Source organism: Typopeltis vanoorti, chromosome 3 (genome assembly GCF_054136105.1).
Source record: "Typopeltis vanoorti isolate ZY-2024b chromosome 3, IOZ_Tvanoo_1.0, whole genome shotgun sequence".
Lineage (NCBI taxonomy): Eukaryota > Metazoa > Arthropoda > Arachnida > Uropygi > Thelyphonidae > Typopeltis > Typopeltis vanoorti.
Genome location: NC_143551.1, coordinates 52,117,957 through 52,142,282, shown reverse-complemented (window position 1 = coordinate 52,142,282; position 24,326 = coordinate 52,117,957). Strand labels below are relative to the sequence as shown.

The following is a 24,326-nucleotide window of genomic DNA, read 5'->3' as shown; positions in this document are numbered from 1 at the left end:
CATCGTCCGCATAAAGCAAAGAGCTGAGATTAACATCTCCAATTTTGAAGATTCCGAAGATCAAATTGAAAGAAATACCGTGACGTCCAAAGAAAGATTCTGGTAAAACAGACTTGTATGAGGTCAACAGATGAATTGCAAACAGCATACTACCGTTCATGAGTAGCTAACTGAAAAGGAAGAATGTTCCACCAATACTGTAAATAAATGACTTCACTCTTTTTATTAAAAAGTTAACTGATTGTTATAAGGTTTGGGTAGACTAAAATTACCTACTTTGACAGAGAAATCTTTCAAAAAATACAGTGGACAGTATTAATTTACTGCGGTCCGTTAAATCACTCATATTGCAACATTCTACACTGCAATTTTCGTGTAAAGCATTTCTTTGTGTAAGGAAAATAAAACGGTTCTGTATTAAGAAGCTGCACTCTTTTGTTATCAGAGGATCTAATACTATCGGGTGCAACGAAAACAAAATGCCTACCTTTTCTTTAATGAGTGCAATTAATAATTGAGTCGCTCACTTTTTTTCATGTGTTTTTTTCCTTTCTTTCTAACATAAAAATCTTGTTAGCAAGAATTTTACGTACTTCTAAATGAGAAGATAACACTGTTTGTCTGCTCTTTTAATGCTTAAGACCCATCACATTGGATCTTAAGCATTCAAACCTTTTTTCTTTGGCTGAAATGTGATGTCAGTGTAAGAATTTTCTAAATTCTTCCCAATACCCAGGCAAAGGGAAATATAGGAGGGAACTATTCATGTTGTTTTTTCCAGACGGGCAGCAATGTAACTTCATCCATTGAGGTTATATTCTCAAATTTTTATTATTTCCTATTCAGGATAAGGCGACAGTCGATCAAATGCCTTCAGCAAAAGCCGCAAAAATTGGGATTTAAGGGGTTAATTCCAAGCGATTAATGAGATGAGCGGTACGACCGTGTGGGGAAATTCAGAATTGTTTACTTTAGTTATACTGTCGAACCGTTTTTTTGTTCACAAATCTCTGAGGTCTAATACAGTATTTTCATTTCCAGTACGACGGTGCGTTTTTTTTTTTTTTTTGCTAATGTTCCATAATGCTCTGTATTCTGCTTGTGTAAGATTTTGAGGTGTGGAGCAAGCATTTTAAAGAACTAACGCTATTCAAATCCAGGCTACATTTGTAATTATAGTCTAATTTGACTTTTATATAACAACTAATACGACAAGAATGAACACACGACATAAGAAAATACTTAGCGTGGCTCATTTGCATACACAACTGATAGCGCTGCTCTTTTGTATATGAAAAGCACACTCTTCCTTACTCTTTATGTAATGCACTTGAATTTTTCATGCGTTTCTTTTTTTTCCCTTTGTCACTCGACATATCGCGATTTGTCTGTGTGTTTCTTAATTTATGGAAACAAGTGTATTACTAAGGGAAAGGTATGGCTTGTAACGTTTTTCGATGTTTTGTTAGGTATAACTTCTTTAAAAACGAGCATGGTGTCTCTCACCAGCGCAGTTTGATACTTAAGTTCTATCTCATCGAACTTACAGGACTTCTCTAGTGTATTTGAGGGTAACCTTTTCTTTCAGTCACTACTTTTTTTCATGTTCTCACTAACGCCTAAAGCTCGTTGGCAAGAATTTGGAACTCCAAAATTAGAAGAAAACTTAGTTCGAATTTCCATACCGTTTGTTTTGTAAACAGACTGTTTTCATTTCGTTGAAATGTGATGTCAGTGTAAGAGTTTTGTTTTGAATTTATTTAGTTAGTTTCCTACGGAACAGGGAAAGATAGGAGGGAACTGTTGATTTTTTTCCAGAAAGAGCAACACCAATTTAACTTCATCCAGTGAGTATTTCTTCTCACATTTTTACACTTATTTCCTATTCCGGATACAGTTTGACTGTTGATCGAATGCTTTCGGCGAAAGCGTAAGAAATTGGGACGTAAGGGATTAATGCGATGAGGGTTGTGATTGTGTGGGGAAATTCAGAATTGTTCACTTTATTTATTCTTGTTCACAAATCTCTAGTGTCTAAAACAGTATTTGCATTTAGAGTATGCTGTCATCGTTCGTAATGCTCTGTATTCTGCTTGTGTAACGGTTTGGTGGTGGTCAAGCATTTAAAAGAACTAATGGCCAACTAAATCCAGGTTTGCATTTAGCGAATTATTCATAGTGTAACTTGACTCTTGTATAACACTGATACAAGAAGATAAAGCACACGAAAACTAATCCTGTTCTTTGTTTTAAGTATCGATCCTTTCCTTGAATTGCGATTTGACTGATATTTGACAATGCAAACTCTTCGCTGGTCTGTATATTTGAATTATACCTTGATAGGAATTTTTCGTAGAAAATACAAAACAGTGCGGCTAATATATTTTACATTGTAATGTTTCGCTTCCGATTTCGTTACATTAACTGTCTTAGATGATAAAACAATGTGCAAATGCTGTTCAGTGAGTAATGCAACTCTGTTCGTAGATAAAATCTAAACTCCGTAATAATAAAGACCAACCGAGATTTGATAAGTAAAAGATTAACAACATTAACTATTCGAGCTTAGGAATTCCGATTTGTTACTTCTTATGACTCTTTCTACAGCAGCTAATAACGGTAGTAGGAAATGCTGCAGAGAAGGTTCGCAGATCCTGAAAGGAAATTCTCTCACCAGTTGTAAAAATATATTTCTAAAAAGTAGATGGAATAATCCATTATGGCATGGCAATACTTCAGCATTGAAGTACTTTGTAGGAGTACTTTAGTAGAATTTCGCAAAAATGTGCTGAGGTCATTTGCGATCTGCAAGAACAACCAAACCCTTGACCGTTTCCAGACTGATGGGTTTGGTTGGAATTACAACACGTTTATCTGCATTTGTTGGATTAATAACTAGTAGTTACCACGCTGTCACTTTCGTATGAGACGTGCTTACTAATTGTCAGTTGAAAAGCTCTTATAAAGAATATTCTAGTCCCGATTCGAACCTAGGTGTTTCCATTCTTATGATGCACACATGTTTGCTAACATGTAGCTAGAGTTGTGTATCTGGCGTACCAGGAATGGTGTAATAATCAGACAATTGCAAGCCAACAGCAAACTTTCCTTCTGTGGATGGGAACAGTCATTGATTCGTGTGGTCAGAGAAGAATGGTAAGGACGGTGATGGTGACAGGACAGCTACAACCAGTCAGATCACAACTCAGTACCACAATGGTGGGCGGTAGAACCGTAACTTGAATGGCACAATTCGTTGCACGACATCTTGGATGGGATACAGAAGTAGAATACTATTCTAGGTCCCAAATCTCTCAACTCAGAACAGAAATATGCACCTTTCTGTTCCGAACAGAAAGATGCTGTTACAAATAATCCACAAATTTGGCATGAATATCAGCACATATGAAACAGATTACAGTCATATCCAAGAGTTACGTCCCGTTGGTTCCAGAAAATTGGCAAAACTCTAAAATGTCTGTAAGTCAAAGCACTGTTGAAATTTGAAGACTCTGCAGTTATGACTGAAATTAAAACCGAAAGACAGTAAAACTGGTTTATTGAATGAATTCGTGTACTGAAATGACATCTGTTGCTGGTAAGGCAAAGTCATATCTGTATATGTCTTCTATGTTTGATGAGATTTGGTTGATGTTCTATTATATAGTGAAACCTATGCAGTATTAATAACTACAAATTCACACGTATACCACAGGAATTAAATTTTAATAATATGTAGATATTTCGTCTTGAATATCTTAAAACATGATCATTACAGTTATTACAAACGATACTAAGAATTACATTCAAAGGAACAGTTACTGCGCATGCTTACATTGGTAAAATTTAGTCTTTTTTACGTAAAAATGGATGGCATTGTGGGTGTTGCCTTCACAAAAGACTCATTTATGACGAGTCAACTTTTCGCTTAAATTACCTGAACTGTAATTACCTGAGAATATTGGCGACAGAACATACACATGCAAACATCGAACATGAAAAACCATCAAAAGTGAATGTGTTTTGTTTAATTTCTCACAGACAAATTTAATGGGCTTTTTTTCTTTGACAAGGCAAATAGTAACTGGATGTCATACCTCAATATGTTACAAATCTGGTTGTTCCCTCAACTTGAAGATAACTTAACTTTTATGCAACATGGGGCCCCACCTCTTTCAATGTAATTATTTCCAATGCAACTCTTCCTAACCAGTGGAAGGGTCGAAGTGGGAGAGATGATCTTGTACTGTCAAAGAACACATTTTTTTCTGATATACATATATATTTGTTTATGAGTTATGTTCTTCCCAGCAATATAAACATGATTTATGTCATCTGACAGGAAAACTGGCATATATTCATTCGTGTGTAGAAGCATAAGTGCTGTCATGATGGAGGCTTAATGGAATTTTTACAACAATCAAAAAAGAATTAAAATAGAATTTAATACTTCCTATATTTCGTCCTAGTCACTAGGACATCTACGGGGATTACGAAAACAGTTAATGTAACACACACACACAAATAATAAACAATACTGAGTCCAACCACGTGGGTGACACTAAAGTCCTATCTAGTTGGAGCGCCCTCCAAGGGCAGTAGTAGGTGGCCTGGAACGTAAGGTGGGACCTGTGGTGATGAGTGTTTCCCAAATCTTCGGAAGCTTAATACAACCGTATTTATTCAGATTTGGTTAGTTTTTGAGAGCTGTTGCTGCTTCCAAGAGAAATCTCTCTTTCTTAAATTAGCTGTGGCGGAGCATGGTGGATTTCTTCCAAGATTCCCTGTGGGTGGTATCCAAAACATGGTCAGCCAAGCCTGAATGGCCATAGTTGTGTTTGCAGATGTAAGACTTGTGTTCCTCTAGGCGGATGGATGCTGATCTGCCTGTCTGTCTAAAGTACGCCAGCTTACAGGAACAGGGTAAATTGTAAACTCCAGGCAGAGAGAGAGGAGGGAGCTGATCTTTCGTAGAACTGATAAGGGTAGCAAGTTTGCGGTGGGGCTTATATGCTGTGCTTAGCTTGTGCTTTTTTAGTATCTTGGCTATTTTTTCGGATGTGTCTCCCGGGGAAGAGTTCTGACAAATAGGCTCTAGAACCACGTGATGTGTGGCAGGTTGCTCTGTCCTGTTTAAATACCACGTCATCCATAGTTTAACAGTATTCCGGCATCAGTCGTTGCTGTTAAACTATGAATGACGTACGAGAAGGCAAGCTTCATATTTTGTACTGAACGCCTCGGTATCCCAAGTTTTATTGCGTTGATTGTTTGGTAGACTATACCACTTGCTTTAGCACATTTCCGTGCTGCGGAGCAAATGTTACAGTTCGTAATCTCCTCGACTGCCGTTTACATTGTGGCAGAAGTCGTGGTACGTCGGAACCTCTCGATTAAAGCAATGATGACACTATTACTAGGGGCAGGCTTACAGAAATGAAGTACAAACTGCTCACAAAGATGTTGTAGGCTTGGACTATTTGCTCTACCAACTCCACAGGAATGATAATAATGCTGAACAAGAAACGTCTTTTCTTCCAACATCAACACCATTGCAACAGCTAAGTGTAATGGCGTAGACTTTACACGTGCTCTTCTATTAAAGTGCATGCAGTTGAACGGCATATCTCATAGCCCGTGTACTGAAGGGTATATCGAAGTTCAGTGCTGTTTTTTTTTGTTTATTTGTTTTCGCCATACTGTGTGCGCGTAAAGCGAGGAGAAATACTATATGTTTGTCGGATTTTTTGAATAATCATTATTCAAAGGTTTTTTCATAATCTATGAATGCCATAGATTATGAAAAATATCTATGTCTGTAAACTGAATATTTTTATGTGGTTAGTGACAAGTCTTGTATATTATATGCTGTATTAATAAGTTAATATCGCCTGTAAAAAAACTTCTGTCTCCCGTCTTAAAAGCTGATATTAACATTTTGCCATTCTTGGTATATATTTCAGGTAATACATCAACAATTTAACACATGCAAGAATTCAATTACTCTGTGGAAATTCAATCTGTTCCTGTTATTATTTTCCTCTATTTTTTCCTTCAATAAGAGATGGGTTTCTCCATTGTTGTTTGCAATGTTTTAGTGCTTTTTTTCCCCTTTCACATTACTGTAATTTCTGCCACATCTTTTTCTGAATATCCAATTGATAAGCAATGTTTTGATAATCATATAAATTATTTTAAATATTACTAATAAATCTGCCCAAACATCTTGGTGAGCCTTTCTTAAAATATTTTTTTTGCAATATTTCTTTTTTAGTTCTTTAAGCTTCTAGTGATTCCGGTTTGTTTTTCTAAGTGTAGCTTCTAAACCTTGTTTTTTTCCCTATAACTGTTGCTATTTCATCAAAACAAATGTTTAGTCTTTTTTTTTTCTTGGCTATTCATGAACGTAGCTTTCTGGCTACGTACATTCAACGATATTGCCAGTCCACGTAACACTTTCTTGATCTTGTTTGAAAATATCGGCATCTGAATTTCCTTTCCGTGGGTGGAAGTTATTATTTTTTCTTCTAGAAATAAATCCAATACTAGAGAAAACAGAATTAGGCTCATCGGAAAGCAGTGCAGAACCCTTTGGTATACGGGTAGAGATTCTGATAAGAATCTATACCCGTATGCCAAATTGTTGATGTAAGTTCACCAATCGATTCTGATAAGAATCTATTTATTGAGACTGATGCTGTATCTTTATCGCAGATGTTGATACACAAAGAGCAACATCGACTTTGTCTAGAAAATAGTGAAGCCGTTTATGCCTTATTTTCGAGATTCACTAACACAAGATCGTGTGAGAGGTCTTTGTTCACCAAGAGGCGATTGCGATCTCGAGATAGTGTAAGATCTACGGAGTACGGATAAGCACATTTCCGATGTCGGTTTTTATTCGCAACAGATAATTTTAGCGAATATTTTGTAGTTTCTATTAGTTAAGGAAATAAGTTTTCGATTATACAAATTAATCCTGATCATCCGTTCCTTTTTGGAGTGGGGGCGATAAAAATCGTGTAGCAGCTAACTTAAAACATGTGAAGTATTGAGATCCGAATAGGTAATGAAGAGTTCCACGCAGATAGAACTCAGCTCTTAGCTCATCCAGGAGAGAGTTTTTCTTGGCTATTCAATGGATCTATTTTGACGTATGCTGAGGTGTGCAAAAAAACATCCCGATGTTTAAAGCATTCATATCATTCTGCTAAACCTCATCGGAAAAGGTTCTGGAATAGTGACGGGAATAATGCTGCACGATATCTCACGAGTTTCACAGTGAATGACCTTCAATTTACATTTGCCGAATGATTGTCACTATATGCTCCTCATTATAAAAAGCCTTCGAGGGGTATTCCATATAAGGGAGAGGCAACATGATAATTTTTACTTTTTTGTAATTCTACTTCCAACTCGATTTCTACATCTCCTAATATTCACTGCGAATACTATCTTTTTCTTTCTTTCGTAGGGTATGTAGTACTTTTCTGTTTGTTTCTCATTTTCTTTCATTGTTCATATGCGCGCTTTCTCTTGGAAATTTTAGAAAGATATCTATTGTGACACACGTAATGATAGCTAATGCGTCTAGATTCCGCATTAGCGCAGCAGTTAGGTAAATATTAAAGTAAAAATTGGACATTTAAATGTTGTCAACGAAGTAGTTCCTATTTCCCTTATGGAATGCCCATTCAAAGTTACCACGGATGTCGCTCTTTGCTATTGATGCAACATGTAAGTTCACCAAACCTTTCCATGGTTGAGGGAAAAGCGTTTCCTTCACAGAATCAAGTTCAAATGTGATTACATTCCTTATCCTGTGAGGTTGACGTCTGCAGTTTCTCCGACAGGTTCTCTTCTTTTATTATGGTCCCTCAGGATATGTATTAAACGTTTCTGGGGTCTGTCTTCCGAGTTCTGTTTTTTATTTCTATGTTATCAACTCCTTGTCGTCCCTTACAAAAATGCGCTCTCCGCGAGTTTGACTGTGAATTTTCAATCATTTTGTGCGCACGATGATGGTGTTCTTGAGCTCATGTAATATTCTGTGCTAAGTTGTATGATTCGCACCAAAAACAGATATACTGGAGTTGCCTCGTAATTCCAAGGTAATTGGCAATTACCTTTTGCAGAGCCGATTAGGTCCAAATTGTGAACAGAGCTCTTGATCTCCATGCTGAAAATGATCTCAGAGATTTCCCTTTTTGCTTTTCTTCTCAGCATAATTCACCCATCGATTAGAGATCCCTCGACACTTCTGCGCATGACAGAAAAAGGAGAATTCATTCCGATAATAGCGTAATCAATCCGTCTTCGAGGATTAGTGTGTTTATTATTACAGGTCGGAAAATTTAGCTTTTCTTTTACTACCATTGCCTATAAGGTATAGCCTAAAACAAAAATTAAAAATGGTATAGCATAAATCAAAAATTTAACTAAGTTTATTTTTAAGAAAGTTTTCTATAAAATAAAAATAATTATACATAAAAACAAATTTTTTCAAATGAACTTGGGTATTCTAAACTTAAAGTTGAGAGAACTGAGACACTTTGATGTCCTAATTAATTATTTATGATTTGTTGCGACTCTTTTAACAAACCCATGCAAAAAAATACCATTGTCAAATCCTTTTAATGTTCAGGGTCATCTGAATCAGTGACCGAATCGCCATCATTTTCACTTAAAGTGATCACCAAAGGTTCGCATAATCCTTCGATAATTCCGTATCTGTCGCAATACATATATTCCAATGAGGTGACATGAGGGCAATATTATCCCCAGTTTTAACATGTAATACTTTCAATCACCTGTTCTGAAAGCTTAAAAAGTTTCGATATGTCAATATCCCCAGTTACGTCGCGATGGCTAATGAAACCTTTCACTTCTGCCAAAACATACTCAATAGCATTAATATCGCAATAATATGGTGGTAGCCTCAAAGCTAGAAATATTCTTTGAGCATCGTGTCGAATTTAAATAGTTTATTGTGGGCGAGTTTCTTTGGACCAAATTAAGCAATTCAATTTTCGCATATCTGGGGAATGAGAAGTGTTATTTGCAGAGAGCCAATCCATAATAACTTGCTTCTTATTAGACCAATTTGGAACTTTGTTTAATCGAATAGAGTGATATGAAGCGTTATCAAATATAACAACAGCATTTTAGGAAGTTTTGGAATCAGTTTTTCTTCTTCCCACTTTTCGAAGATCGTAAAATTCATTTCTACATGGAAATCTCCAGTAGTTGAATTGGCTTTGTATAGTAAGTTTGAATTCGGCAAAAAAACCTACTTCTCCACTCGCACACAAAATTATTATGCGCCGCGAGGCATTTCCGGTTTGTAGCACTCCACATTCTTCTTTAGACTGCCAACATTTTCCATAAGTTATATTACTATCAATCCATATTTCATCTAGATACACAATCGGTCTTTTCTCCTTCCTGAAACGTCTTTTTGCTTTCAAATACTGCGTTCTAGATTAAGCAATATCATTTCGCTCCGTGATAAGTTTCCTTTCATTCTGGGACTTTTTAAAACAAAATCCGATTTCATGAAGAATTTTCCTTAAAGTTTCTCTTTTCCAAGGAAAATTAATTTTTTCTTTAAGCACACGAATCAATTTCGAACAGTTGTCAGTCTTCTCTCGACCACGTAAAATTCGTGAATAGTTCTTCTTATAACGTCTACATCAAAATCATTGAAAGCTACGGTTTCGATGGTTTTCTTTCTCTGGCGCTTATTTAAATGAAAATTTAAATAAGCGCCATTTAAATTTTGGCTCACCTTCACCTTTTGATTCCCTACGAATTCTTTTAAAAGTCGACCCCGATACGCCCGCAGTTGCACGTTTTATGACTTGAGAAAGGGGAACAAGTAGACGGCCTTCTGAGGAACCTTTTACGCAGAAAGTCAGCACATTATTCAATTCTCTTTAGAAAGAGCTACTGAAAAGTTTAACAACAGAACTTGCTGACTGTATTGGATCCATCATACAAATTAATAATAAAAATATAATGCAAAAAAGTCACAACAAAAATCAAGCTAGTACTAGAACAGCGACAGACAAGAAAGCACGTGATTTCGCATGTTGGCTACCAATTAAAACATCCTTCACTTCTTTCTCCTGTTCAGCATGAATCGACTATTCTTGACAAAATGCCAAGGAGAGACCTACAAACGGTGCGCGAACTATAAATATTTTCAATATCTCTTGACTCTTTATTTTGAAAACATCATATGAATCAAATTAATTTCCGTTTTATATATATAATCTAATGAAAACTTTCCGATATTGTATGCTGCTAAAAGATGCAATTGAAACTAGAGTGGTTTTTATTTTAAGCCAATCGTAATTCTAAAATAATTCTTTCTGTTTTGAAGACCCTTGACATTATATGTCTCGCCTTAATGTTCTTTGATACTGCTGCATTTAAAGGTTGGCAAACCTTTCTTTATTATTTTATTTTTTTCTGTTTCTACGTCAAAATTAAGAGCCTCAACAACTGACGGAAGCGAAGTAGCTACTGTTCTTTAAACTGTTTTACATATAATAAAGATTAAGAAAAAAATACCTATTATGCAGTGGTCACGTTCAATTTCAAGACAACAACAACAAAAAAGTAGAGACGAAGGAGTACCAACAAACAATGTGGAAAGAAACTTCAGAGCAGACCAGAGAACCTACTTTGCTGCGTACATCGTCAGATTCTGTTGGCTCTGCTCAGTTGAGAGATATTGCCCGAAACGTATGATTTCTAGTGTTAGTGGAGGAGTTCGGATGACATTGCATAATCTTCATCCGATTCTTTAGTTAATCTACAGCTCAATTGCGTGTTCCATGTTTATCAAATCTGATTTTCAATAGTGAAGTATCTCGGTTTAAATGAAATTGTTCATATGCAGTTCTTCAGGAAAAACCCTTCTGGTGCTCGAACACTCCCTCAGTTTTACCAGATTTGCGATTAGCATGTCATACTTGTAGCTACACGTGCGTGATATTGAAATTAAAAAATTAAGTAAATATTGCTTTATTTTATACCAGGTTTTGTTGCTATTTCTGTGTAGAATACCTGTTGGTTACTGCGATAATAATCGTAGGAAGTGGTAGAAGACGTAATATTCAGGAACGGAATAATTGGAGGTTGTAAACTAATAAATAACGCAGAAAATCTGTACATGAAATATTGTACGAATATTGCAGATGGTTACTTATCAGAAGTTGAGGATCAAAGCTACCTTTCATTTCAAGTATCTGGTAAAATTCTTTCCTAAATTCTCCTTATAGGCCAATCCAGAAGACATAGTGGTTATGTGTACAATTGCTTCCTCTTCTCTGTCTGTTATATCAAAAATGTTGATGACATTAAAATAAGATGGAGGAAAATCTTGTTTTCGCGTTGTTGCTTTGGCTGTAAAGGCAAGTGGTAATTTTCCTTTCTTTTATACAGTCAACAATTCTCCATACTGATTTCTGATTTGGTAGCAGGGGGTCTTAGAGAATGTGATTCCTAGGGGGTGAGGTTAAACTGAATTTCTCCATAGTTGTGATACTGAGATCTGCAGTGTGGAGTTGGTCAAAGCGTGCTACATCGTCCCCATACGCCTGTGTTGAATTCTTCAGTAAGGGAGATGAAATGTGTATTTATTCCTCTTATTGAACAGAAAGTTTCTTTTCATTGGAACGACTCTACAGTTAACGCAAAGAACTCAGGCGATAATCCTCGGATCACTTTTTTAACCTGATCGGGTGTTACACAAACGCATTAATAGTAGACATCCTTCTAAATAATTCCACCTCATATGTCATCTAACATCTTGTCATAGAATCCCTCCAATATATTATTCGAAATCTCATCAAGCAAAGTGCATAACTTTGCACTCTGACATTCAATTGATAGCGTTATGCTATCAATTGAAATGACAAAGATTTCAGGAGATTGCTCATTTTTTTACCGTTTTCACATGACTGCATATTATTGGATTTGCATGGAAGGCAAATCGTTCCAATAATTTGTCTTCTCATTTTATTACAACCGTATGTCCACCCCCCCCATTAAATATGAAGCACCGAATAGGTTTTGTTCTCCTCCATTCTTTTAGAACATTTGACTCATCTTAGTAACTCGAATAGGGTTTTTCTCCACCCTAAAACAGTATTAGTAAAAAGTCCCTAACAAATGGAAATGCACTGACATCAAAAACAAATCAATGGTTATCCGTTAGACAGTTCCAGCAAGTAAATGAAAGAGTCATATAGCATAGGTAGAATAAACACCAGCTAACCGTGATCCCGTCTTGTGCTTTGAACCTTTGCGAGTATTCTCCCTCAGCAGAAATCTTCTGTGATGGACGGAAGCACACCGCAGGACATGGGATGGCTGTGTCCGCACAATTCGTCAAATGTTTGGCAGGTAACAGGAAACGATATTAGTTGAGGCAGGACTTGACAGACGGACTTCTCCAGCGAGAATTGTACGAAATGACTTCCAAACTTCCACGAAAATAAAATCGTTACATCAGTGGTTCTTAAACTATGACTCGTGATAAATCCAGTGATTGTAAAGAACATTTTAGAGATCGCAGTAAAAATTGATAAACGTACGTAAATTAAATATTTACTACAATGCTACTGAAATGATTACACTACTACCTTTCATTCTATATTTAGTTTGTTTATTGCAGAAATAAACGTCAAACATAATTACATAATCACAATTTTAATAATCACTCCTATAATTAACTAAGATAAAACTAATGATTTCCATTAGTTCCAAAGAGCAGCAAAAATGTTTTAAAAAAATGTTCAAAGAATACAAATAATATAAGACCAGAGTATAAAAAACCTAATGGTCAAGCAGTGCTGATGTAGATTACTAATAATTTCGTTTTAAGAAAAGGGATATATCTATCTCTCCGTTCCATCCTATTCAGACGGGTTGGGTTTCCTCGTAGCAAAAAGTCACAGCGAAATAATGCTGCCAGCCCGCAACTCCACTGTTGAAAAGATTGTGGTCCGTCTGTGTGCACGAGGACGGTTTGCTTGCAGGCGGGATGAAAAAAACCTCAGTTAAACTGGGGAGAAAAACCCTGCTGTCCACGCCAAGAATTGGCTATAGCTGAGAAAGATCGAACCTCGGACACTCCTTCCCCAGGCATATGGTCGCGAAGCGCACAGCGAAAAGTCTAACCGCGCAGTCAAGAAAAGGTATAGTAGAGAGGAAATGTCAGATGAGTGATGATCGTAGAAGATGATAGTTGAGCTTTGGAGAGAAAAACAGATTTGGAAGGCCGTATTTACAGGTTCACATCATTGTCATTAATGGCCGTTGGTAAAGTTGATGTGGAAGTTTTTTTTTAAACAGAATTTTTATTTTCTGTTGCATTTTTGGATGTATTTTTTGTAATAATGACATCCTATGGAAGTTTACTTGTGGGTTTTTGTGAGAGATTCTTTTCTTAAATCTCAGGAAAGCTAAAATTTGTTATAATATCTGGTGTGAAAGTGGATAGTTTTCAGAATAGCAGCATGTAGCAAGGTAGGACTTGACTCCTATACAGAAATTTTCCAGACTAATTCAAGCTTGGTTTTGACAGTGTCCATAAAAGTGCAATACATGACTTCTTTCATCTACAATTTAGCAAGGTGGGAAGAGGAGGATTATTCACTTCAGCTAATATGGAAGCCCCTATAGTGTTTCCAACGGGTTAGTCCCCGTATACTAATTAGTGACCTGTATTGAACCCTCAAACGTAGGTGATGCTTGCTTTTTGTTAATAAATTAGTGTGAGAAAAGTGCCTGGAAAACCACATGTATTGAAAGGGGGAGGGGGCAGGAACTGGAGATGAAACATAGAAATAACCACATCACGCCTCCAATACGAGGACTATACTGGTGTAGAAAAAATTATCTACAAGCTAGAGGTCTAGTTAGTATTTCCTCCATCTAGAGAAAATATACTTATAAGGCAATATTCATCTCGCCAGAGCCCCGTTTGTGAAAACAGACCACACCACGGGAAGGTGGGGTTGACTTGGCTGGGAGAGGCTGTATATTGCGCTTCTCCAACCCATTAGCGGCCCGAAACAAAGAACGAAATGGCATTAAGCCCAAAGGCAGCCTATCATTTGGATACGAGAATGCTCAAAGATGACCTGGAAATAGTAATGCAAAATTTCCTTATGAGACTACCATGATAATATCCGGAATTGTAAAATTGGATTCCATCGTTAATTTGAAGTAACTTTCAAAATGGACGCAAAGGTGTGTTTATTTTCCTGTATGACATATTAGGTAATTGTCATTCAGAATATTGTATTTCAGTTGGAAAACTTGTCTCATAAAGAATCTTGATGTGGTGGAGAATGCGCAGAGGTGAGCGACCAATATTAATCGCTGGAAAGAGTGAATAGTTCTTACAAAGAATGAAGTTTAATTGTTTGTTATATTTGTTTACACTGTTTATAACAAAAATAAAAAGCCATGTTAAAAATAATTCTAGTTATCGCAAGTGCCTTTGGCACACACGGAAATGATAAAACTCTGTAAGACTTGTTAAATAATTTTGAGAACAGTAATGACAGAAAATATACAATTTTTCACCATCGGTTTGTTTTTCAACAATACTTTGGTACTTCCAATAAGGAGATTTTTAAAAAGGCCCTAATACAAAGAAAAAGTGTAATAATATGCTATGATTTGCAAATTATTACAATTATTCGGTGCCAGTTCACGGCAAAGCACTTGCTTTGAAAAATGTCTGATGTTAAGAACATATTTAAATGTATGTGAGCATTGCGATATTCTCTCAACAAGAGCGTGTGGCGATGGAAAACAGTTTTATATTTTATTTCATTCGTGAACATTATACAAAACAGTTTTATATTTTATTTCATTCGTGAACATTATACAAAACAAGGTTGAAACCAGTTCCAAGTTATCATAGAGTCGGAACAGATAAAGAGCGATTGATCAAAGATTAGAGACCACGGGGTTACGAAGAGTTCTACGAACAATGAGGGAAGTGAATCAGTGAGTTAAGTAACAGAATCATATTAAAAGTATTGGAGTAAATTAATTTTGTATGAAAGTGCTAATAGAATAGGAATAATGTGAACTAAATCATGTAATATTGGTCTAAAATGAAAACTAATGCAAGATAACATCAATGTACAGGAAAACAGTGGTCACTAGTGTATAAACAAATTAAAATCGAATTGTTGCATTATATAAGAAACCAAAGTAGGAATAATAAATTAACTGAAAATAAAAGTTATACGGAATAGCTTATACTACGTTGTAGAAAGGGAAGCTTCGAGAAATATTATAACTGTTATATTGACCCCGTATGAAAATTCAGCCCTAATCTTATAAAATGGGCTAATTCACCTTCTAGATAATTTCCTTCGCAGTATTTCCGAAAGCAAAAAACAAATATCACGACTACAGGAGCCTAATCCAAGAATACACTCAATTATCTGATATAAGTTTAAATTAACAAAAAAGATGATAACAGAGTTTGTAGGTGGTGGGGATGAAACAAGAATGTTAAGGGAATAAAAAAATCTAGAACTCCCATTATTTTCCTTAAAATTGGTGATGACAACGGAAACAGAACAGGAACTGCCGCATTACTTTTTGATTATAAGAAATTACAAAAAGGGCGTAACATTCTAGAAAACATTCGAAAAAACGACAGAATACTCTCAGCTAATACCTGAAATGAAAAACCTTAATTTGGTATAAAAATATACAGGTCAATTTTATATAAAAAATAACAAACTCTCTGCCAGATAATTGGCGTTGTTTTAATTTATCATATATTCTATAATTATAAGCGTCGTCGTTATAAGAATCATATGTCATGAAGATTATCACTTTTTAATAAGATATCGAAATAAAATAAATAACATATGTAGAATAATTAATATGAAAAAAAAACATTAATTCATTAACACATATATAATTAAAATTTGTATAATAAAATCTAAAATATTAGATAACGGATTCAAGCTATATATATATATCTACATACTGGAACATTTATAAATAAATAAAAGATATTTCTGTCCTAATCATAAATATAATAATGATATTAAAAAAAAAACATTCATTAATAAACATTAAAAAACATTCATTAATTTTTATTAATAAAAATTAATAAAAAAATCATTTTTTTAATAATAACACACCAAATTTTAAATTTTCAAAAAAAAACTGGAAAATACATATTTCTTTTAAAAGACAAAATCTAAAATAGATTTTGTGATGAAACCTATGGCAGATTTTTAGCAATTGCTAAACGTCGGACTTCATAAATTCTTATGATATAACACACGTCTAAATTTTTATTCAACATCATTTAGGTCCATTACTAGGGAGTATCACTTTGCGTTGCTCTCCACTGAAGGATTCGTTGAATTATCTGGTGAAATACCATTTCCCACTTTCTGCTGCATTCGGCTTCGCTGCAAATAAGTCCCCAAAGAAATAACTTTTTTCTTTTGTACTTTTTTTGGCAGCGTCTCAACATTATTTCTTGGTTCTCCTGATGCCACCGAATACCCCCTCAGACGAGGATCTTTCCTGATAATCTCAGGTGGTAACTGTTGCAAAACATTTCGGTAATCAACTGCGGAAGAAAGCTCATGCTTAATTACAAGGCAAGACGTTGGTAATAAAGGGATTAATTTAATATTTTCTACCGATATGTTATTACCAGGAGTGTTTCGACTGGGTTTCGAAACAGCGGAACATTCACTGCTCGATTTCGTTCTACATATTTTTCCTTTTAAAAATCTACGAAGACGAGGATCTCGTTTTGCTATTACAGGGTGAATTTTATGCAAAATATCCTTGTAGCCGCTTCTTGCAGGAAGATCAAGTTCAAATAGTTTATAAATACTTTCGAGGAGACCTTTTTCTTACTTACTTTGCAGTTCACCTTTTTCTTACTTACTTTGCAGTTCACCTTTTTCTTACTTACTTGGCGTAGACGTTACACGTGCTCTTCTATTAAAGTGCATGCAGTTGAACGGCATATCTCATAGCGCGTGTACCGAAGGGTATATCGAAGTTCAGTACTGTTTTTTTTTTGTTTATTTGTTTTCGCCATACTGTGTGCGCGTAAAGTGAGGAGAAAAGCTATATGTTTGTCGGATTTTTTGTATACTCATTATTCAAAGGTTTTATTCATAGTCTATGAATGCCAGGTATGTCTGTAAACTGAATATTTTTATGTGGTTAGTGACAAGTCTTGTATATTATATGCTGTATTAATAAGTTAATATCGCCTGTAAGTTTTACATAAACTTCTGTCTCCCGTCTTAAAAGCTGATATTAAAATTTTGCCATTCTTGGTATATAATTCAGGTAATACAGCAACAATTTAACACATGCAAGAATTCAATTACTCTGTTGAAATTCAATCTGTTCCTGTTATTATTTTCCTCTTATATATATAAAAAAGATTTAATAATGTTTAATCTTCTGTGTCCAGTATATTGGTTACATTTATAGAATCGAATGGAAATCATCGTGATCTTCAACGATATTGTCAGTCCACGTAACACTTTCTTGATCTTGTTTGAAAATATCGGCATCTGAATTTCCTTTCCGTGGGTGGAAGGTATTATTTTTTCTTCTAGAAATAAATCCAATGCTAGAGAAAACAGAATTAGGCTCATCGGAAAGCAGTGCAGAACCATTTGGCATACGGGTATAGATTCTGATAAGAATCTATACCCGTATGCCAAATTGTTGATGTACGTTCACCAATAGATTCTGATAAGAATCTATTTATTGAGACTGATGCTGTAACTTTATCGCAGATGTTGATACACAAAGAGCAACATCGACTTTTTCTAGAAAATCGTGAAGCCGTTTATGCCTTATTTTCGAGATCTACTAACACAAGATCGTCTGAGAGATCTTTGTTATTATATACCCGTATGCCAAATTGTTCATGTAAGTTCACCAACGTATGCCAAATTGTCCATGTAAGTTCACCAATAGATTCTGATAAGAATCTATTTATTGAGATTGATGCTGTAACTTTATCGCAGATAAAGTTATATACCCGTATGCCAAATTGTTCATGTAAGTTCACCAACGTATGCCAAATTGTCCATGTAAGTTCACCAATAGATTCTGATAAGAATCTATTTTTTGAGATTGATGCTGTAACTTTATCGCAGATGTTGATACACAAAGAGCAACATCGACTTTTTCTAGAAAATCGTGAAGCCGTTTATGCCTTATTTTCGAGATCTACTAACACAAGATCGTCTGAGAGATCTTTGTTATTATATACCCGTATGCCAAATTGTTCATGTAAGTTCACCAACGTATGCCAAATTGTCCATGTAAGTTCACCAATAGATTCTGATAAGAATCTATTTATTGAGATTGATGCTGTAACTTTATCGCAGATGTTGATACACAAAGAGCAACATCGACTTTCTCTAGAAAATAGTGAAACCGTTTATGCCTTATTTTCGAGATCCACTAACACAAGGTCGTGTGAGAGGTCTTTGTTCGCCAAGAGGCGATTGTGATCTCGAGACAGTGTAAGATCGACGGAGTACGGATACGCACATTTCCGATGTCTGTTTTTATTCGCAACAAATAATTTTAATGAATATTTTGTAGTTTCTATTAGTCACGGAAATAAGTTTTCGATTATACAAATTAATCCTGATCATCCGTTCCTTTTTGGAGTGGGGGCGATAAAAATCGTGTAGCTGCTAACTTAAAACATGTTAAGTATTGTGAACAGAATAGATAATGCAGAGTTCCAAGCATATAGAACTCAGCTCTTAGCTCATCCAGGAGAGAGTTTTTCTTGGCTTTTCAATGGATCTACTTTGACGTATGCTGAGGTGTACAAAAAAAGTCCCGATGTTTAAAGCATTCATATCATTATTATTATTATTATTTTTTTTACCGCGGGCTACTCCAGGAGTCCTTAGACTCATCGAGGGAGGCCCCAAACATCATGTTCACACAGCTGTTCAACATTCTCACAGTATCTATCATACCTTGCCTTGAACTCGCTCACTGTCATAGCACCCACAGCAGACTCTGGCAGATTATTCCACTCATTGACCACTCTAAAAGTAAAGAATCCAGCTCTAACACCCCTGCCAACCACGCTCTTGCCCAGCTTCCCTGGGTGTCCCCTAGTTCTCCCACCACCAGTCCTGATCTCAAATATATCCTCTGAATTAATCCTATAGAATCCTTTTAGCAATTTGAATGTCTCAATCATATCTCACCTTTTCCGCTTATCAACTAGTTTCTGCAACCCACAAATCTTCAACCTGTTCTCATATGGTTCATTCCATAGACCTGCTATCATCTTAGTCACTCGCCTCTGGATCCTCTCAACCTCCTCCCCATTAAGAAGGAACCGAGGTGACCAAATCTGGGCACAATAGTCGAGATGAGGTCTTATCAGGGTTCGGTGCAGAGTTACAATAACTTGTTTTTCTCTGCTCGTCAAGGTATTTTTCAACAACCAAGTGAGTTGATTTAGCTACTTTCGCAATGTGCCCCCTAAACTTCATCTCCCTATCCACCAACACTCCCAAGTCCCTGGCCTCATCAATCTCTTGGAGTACAGTTCCACCTATGTGGTATACTCCTGCTAATCGTTTCACTCCGAAATGCATAACCTTGCATTTTGTCACATTAAATTTACATCCATTCTCCTTAGTCCAGAATTACAATCTATCTAAGTCATCTTGCAAGACTGTGACATCTTCTGCATTCACTATCGCCCTACCCAACTTTGCATCATCAGCGAACAAATGAACTGTCCCACTTAGACCCTTCCCTATATCGTTAATGAACAGATTAAACAGCAGTGGTCCAAGAACAGAACGCTGTGGCACATCACTAGTCACAAATGCCGTTTTTTAGACTCTACTCCTGAATAAACTACTCTTTGATATCTCTCCATCAACCACCCAGCTATCCATCTCACCAACCCTATATCCATTCCCATATGTTGTAGTTTACGGATTAGAATTCCATGTGGTATCCTGTCAAACGCCTTTGCCAGGTCCAGCAGAATCACTGTAAACCCATTTCCCTTATCCAGTTCAGCCGTCACCTTGTTATAAAACTTGAGCATGTTACTGAGGCATGATCTACCCTTCATAAAGCCATGCTGTCCTCTGTACAGTATCTCATTTTCATCAATCCATTCCTGTATTTTTCCCTTGACTACTTTCTCCAAGACCTTGACAACGACTCCTGATATGCGATATGCTGATCGGTCGGTAATTTGCAACCATAGTCTTGGATCCTCCTTTATGCAGTGAACTTATTTTCCCCTCTTTCCACGCCTTCGGGAATAAGCCAGACCTGTGACCCAGATTAAACAACCATTCTGCTAAACCTCATCGGATAAGTTTCTGGAATAGTGACAGGAAAAATGCTGCACGATATCTCACGAGTTTCACAGTGAATGACCTTCAACTTACATTTGCTGAATGATTGTAATTATATGCGGCTATGCGCTGCTGATTATAAAAAGCCATCGAGGGGTATTCCATATAAGGGAGAAGCAACATGATAATTATTTGACTTTTTTGTAATTCTACTTCCAACTCGATTTCTACATCTCTAATTATACACTTCGAACATTATCTTTTTCTTTCTTTCGTAGGGTATGCCGTACTTTTCTGTTTGTTTCTCATTTTCTTTCATTGTTCATATGCGTACTTGCTCTTGGAAATTTTAGAAAGGGCTCTATTGTGACACACGTAATGGTAGCCCCTGGGTCTAGATACCGTTGGTATTCATCTATTTGTGTCATATCAACTGCGAATCCTCGTTATACTGTTAGGGAAGTTTGACGGAAATTCTGAAGTGATTTGAACCTTTCGCCCCCAGATAGTTCGAAGGTTAACAGACCATTTTATGACTTACGGTAAAAACCTGTCGTTCAAACTTACTGGAAATACAGAGAACGGGAGATTCTCATCTAAACCCTTCACCTTAACTGGGAGGGTGATGTTGCATTATCAGAGCATTAGCGATGGATGCCGTCACTACCACAATTTACCATCTACCACCGTCTGATCATGTTGTCTCCGATGCAATTGGATCCACTCCTGAGAAGATATGCTGAATCCGGTAAGAGAAGTCTTCCAGGAATGTGGAGAACCTGCATCTTTTGATAGCTGTTATTAGCAGCACAGACGGCGAGGAATCCGATACTTACAGTTTATAGGGACTACATATTTCTGCATCATCTCGATGTACATCAAACTCCTCCCATTAGAGCAGCAGTTAGGTAAATATTTAAGGAAAAATTGGACACTTAAATGTTGTCAAGGAAGTAGTTCCTATTTCCCTTATGGAATGCCCATTCAAAGTTAGCACGGGTGTCCGTCTTTGCTATTGATGCAACATATCAGTTCACCAAACCTTTCCATGGTTGAGAGAAAAGCGTTTCCATCACAGAAGCAAGTTAAAATGTGATTACATTCCTTATCCTGTGAGGTTGACGTCTGCAGTTTCTCAGACAGGTTCTCTTCTTTTATTATGGTCCCTCAGGATATGTATTAAAAGTTTCTGGGTTCTGTCTTCCGAGGTTCTGTTTTTTATTTCTATGTTATCAACTCCTTGTCTCCCCTTACAAAAATGCGCTCTCCACGAGTTTGACTGTGAATTTTCAGTCATTTCGTGCGCACGATGATGGTGTTCTTGAGCTCATGTAATATTCTGTGCTAATTTGTATGATTCCACCAAAACAGTTATACTGGAGTTGCCTCGTAATTCCAAAATATTTGGCAATTACCTTTTGCAGAGCCGATTAGGTCCAAATTGTGAACTGAGCTCTTGATCTCCATGCTGAAAATGATCTCTCAGATTTCCCTTTTTGCGTTTCTTCTCAGCATAATTCATCCATCGATTAGAGATCCCTCGACACTTCTGCGCATGTCAGAAAAAGGACAATTCTTTCCGATAATAGGGTAATCAATCTGTCTTCGAGAATGATTTTGTTTATTAATACAGGTCGGAAAATTTAGCTTTTCTTTTAGGAACGTTGCTGTTTTTAAAGTGTAGATATTTTGCTTGTGTAGCAGCTGGAAAATGTACGTAGAGTATTAACAAAATTAAAAAAGTATAGCATAAATCAAAAATTTAACTACGTTTATTTTTAAGAAAGTTTTCTATAAAATAAAAATAATTATACATAAAAAAATTTTTAAATGAACTTCGGTATTCTAAACTTACAGTTGAGAGAACTGAGACACTTTAATGTCCTAATTAATTATTTATGATTTGTTGCGACTCTTTTAACCCATGCAAAAAATACCATTGTCAAATCCTTTTAATCTTCAGAGTCATCTTAATCAGTATCCGAATTGCCATCATTTTCACTTAAACTGATCACCAAAGTTTTGCATAATCCTTTGATAATTCCGTCTCTGTCCCAATACATATATTCCAAAGAGGTGACATGAGGGCAATATTATCCCCAGTTTTAACATGTAATACTTTCAATCACCTGTTCTGAAAGCTTAAAAAGTTTCGATATGTCAATATCCCCAGTTACGTCGCGATGGCTAATGAAACCTTTCACTTCTGCCAAAACATACTCAATAGCATTAATATCGCAATAATATGGTGGTAGTCTCAAAGCTAGAAATATTCTTTGAGCATCGTGTCGAATTTAAATAGTTTATTGTGGGCGAGTTTCTTTGGACCAAATTAAGCAATTCAATTTTCGCATTTCTGGGGAATGAGAAATGTTATTTGCAGAGAGCCAATCCATAAGAACTTGCTTCTTATTAGGCCAATTTGCAATTTTTTTTTAATCGAATAGAGTGATATGAAACGTTATCAATTATAACAACAGCATTTTAGGTAGGATTGGAATCAGTTTTTCTTCTTCCCACATTTCGAAGATCGTAGAATTCATTTCTACATGGTAATCTCCAGTAGTTGAATTGGCTTTGTATAGTAAGTTTGAATTCGGCAAAAATACCCATTTCTCCACTCGCACACAAAATTATTATGCGCCGCGAGGCATTTCCGGTTTGTAGCACTCCACATTCTTCTTTAGATTGCCAACATTTTCCATAAGTTATATTACTATCAATCCAAATTTCATCTAGATACACAATTGGTCTTTTCTGCTTCCTGAAACGTCTTATTGCTCTCAAATACTGCGCTCTAGATTAAGCAATATCATTTCGCTCCATGATAAGTTTCCTTTTATTCTGGGACTTTTTAAAACAAAATCCGATTTCATGAAGTATTTTCCTTAAAGTTTCTCTTTTCCAAGGAAAATTAATTTTTTCTTTAAGCACAGGAATCAATTTCGAACAGTTGTCGGTGTTTTTTCTCGACCACATAAAATTCGTGAATAGTTCTTCTTATAACGTCTACATCAAAATCATTGAAAGCTACGGTTTCGATGGTTTTCTTTCTCTGGCGCTTATTTAAATTTTAATTTAAATCAGCGCCATTTAAATTTGGCTCACCTTCACCTTTTGATTCCCTACGAATTCTTTTAACAGTCGACCCCGATACCTCCGCAGTTGCACGTTTTACGACTTGAGAAAGGGGAACAAGTACACGCCCTTCTGACGATCCTTTTTCGCAGAATGTCAGCACATTATTCAATTATCTTTAGAAAGAGCTACTGAAAAGTTTAACAACAGAACTCGCTGGCTGTATTGGATCCATCATACAAATTAGTAATAAAAATATAATGAAAAAAGCGACAACAAAAATCAAGCTAGTAATTGTACAGCGACAGACAAGAAAGCACGTGATTTCACATGTTGGCGAACAATTCGTACATCCTTCACTTCTTTCTCCTGTTCAGCATGAATCGACTATTCTTGACAAAATGCCAAGGAGAGACCTACAAACGGTGCGCGAGCTATAAATATTTTCAATATCTTTTGACTCTTTATTTTGAAAACATCATATGAATCAATATAATTTCCGTTTTATATATATAATCTATTGAAAACCTTCCGATATTGTATGCTGCTAAAAGATGCAATTGAAATTAGAGTGGTTTTTATTTTAAGCCAATCGTAATTCTGAAATAATTCTTTCTGTTTTGAAGACCCTTGACATTATATGTTTCGACTTAATGTTCTTTGATACTGCTGCATTTAAAGGTTGGCAAACTTTTCTTTATTTTATTTTTTCTGTTTCTACTTCAAAACTAAGAGTCTCAACAACTGATGGAAGCGAAGTAGTTACTGTTCTTTAAACTGTTTTACATATAAAAAGAGTAAGAAAAAATAACTATTATCCACTGGTCACGTTTAATTTCAAGACAACAACAA

The 24,326-nt window shown here is 35.9% G+C and overlaps 1 long non-coding RNA gene across 1 annotated transcript in view; it reads left to right on the top strand.

Annotated features, from left to right (window-relative positions):
- Positions 1-1,729: 1,729 nt before the first annotated feature.
- The window catches only part of LOC150108148 (uncharacterized), a 37,156-nt gene continuing 14,559 nt past the window's right edge, over positions 1,730-24,326 (top strand). The window contains exon 1 of the long non-coding RNA XR_016550645.1: positions 1,730-1,847. This is a non-coding gene — a long non-coding RNA (uncharacterized LOC150108148). The remainder of the gene's footprint in view (positions 1,848-24,326) is intronic.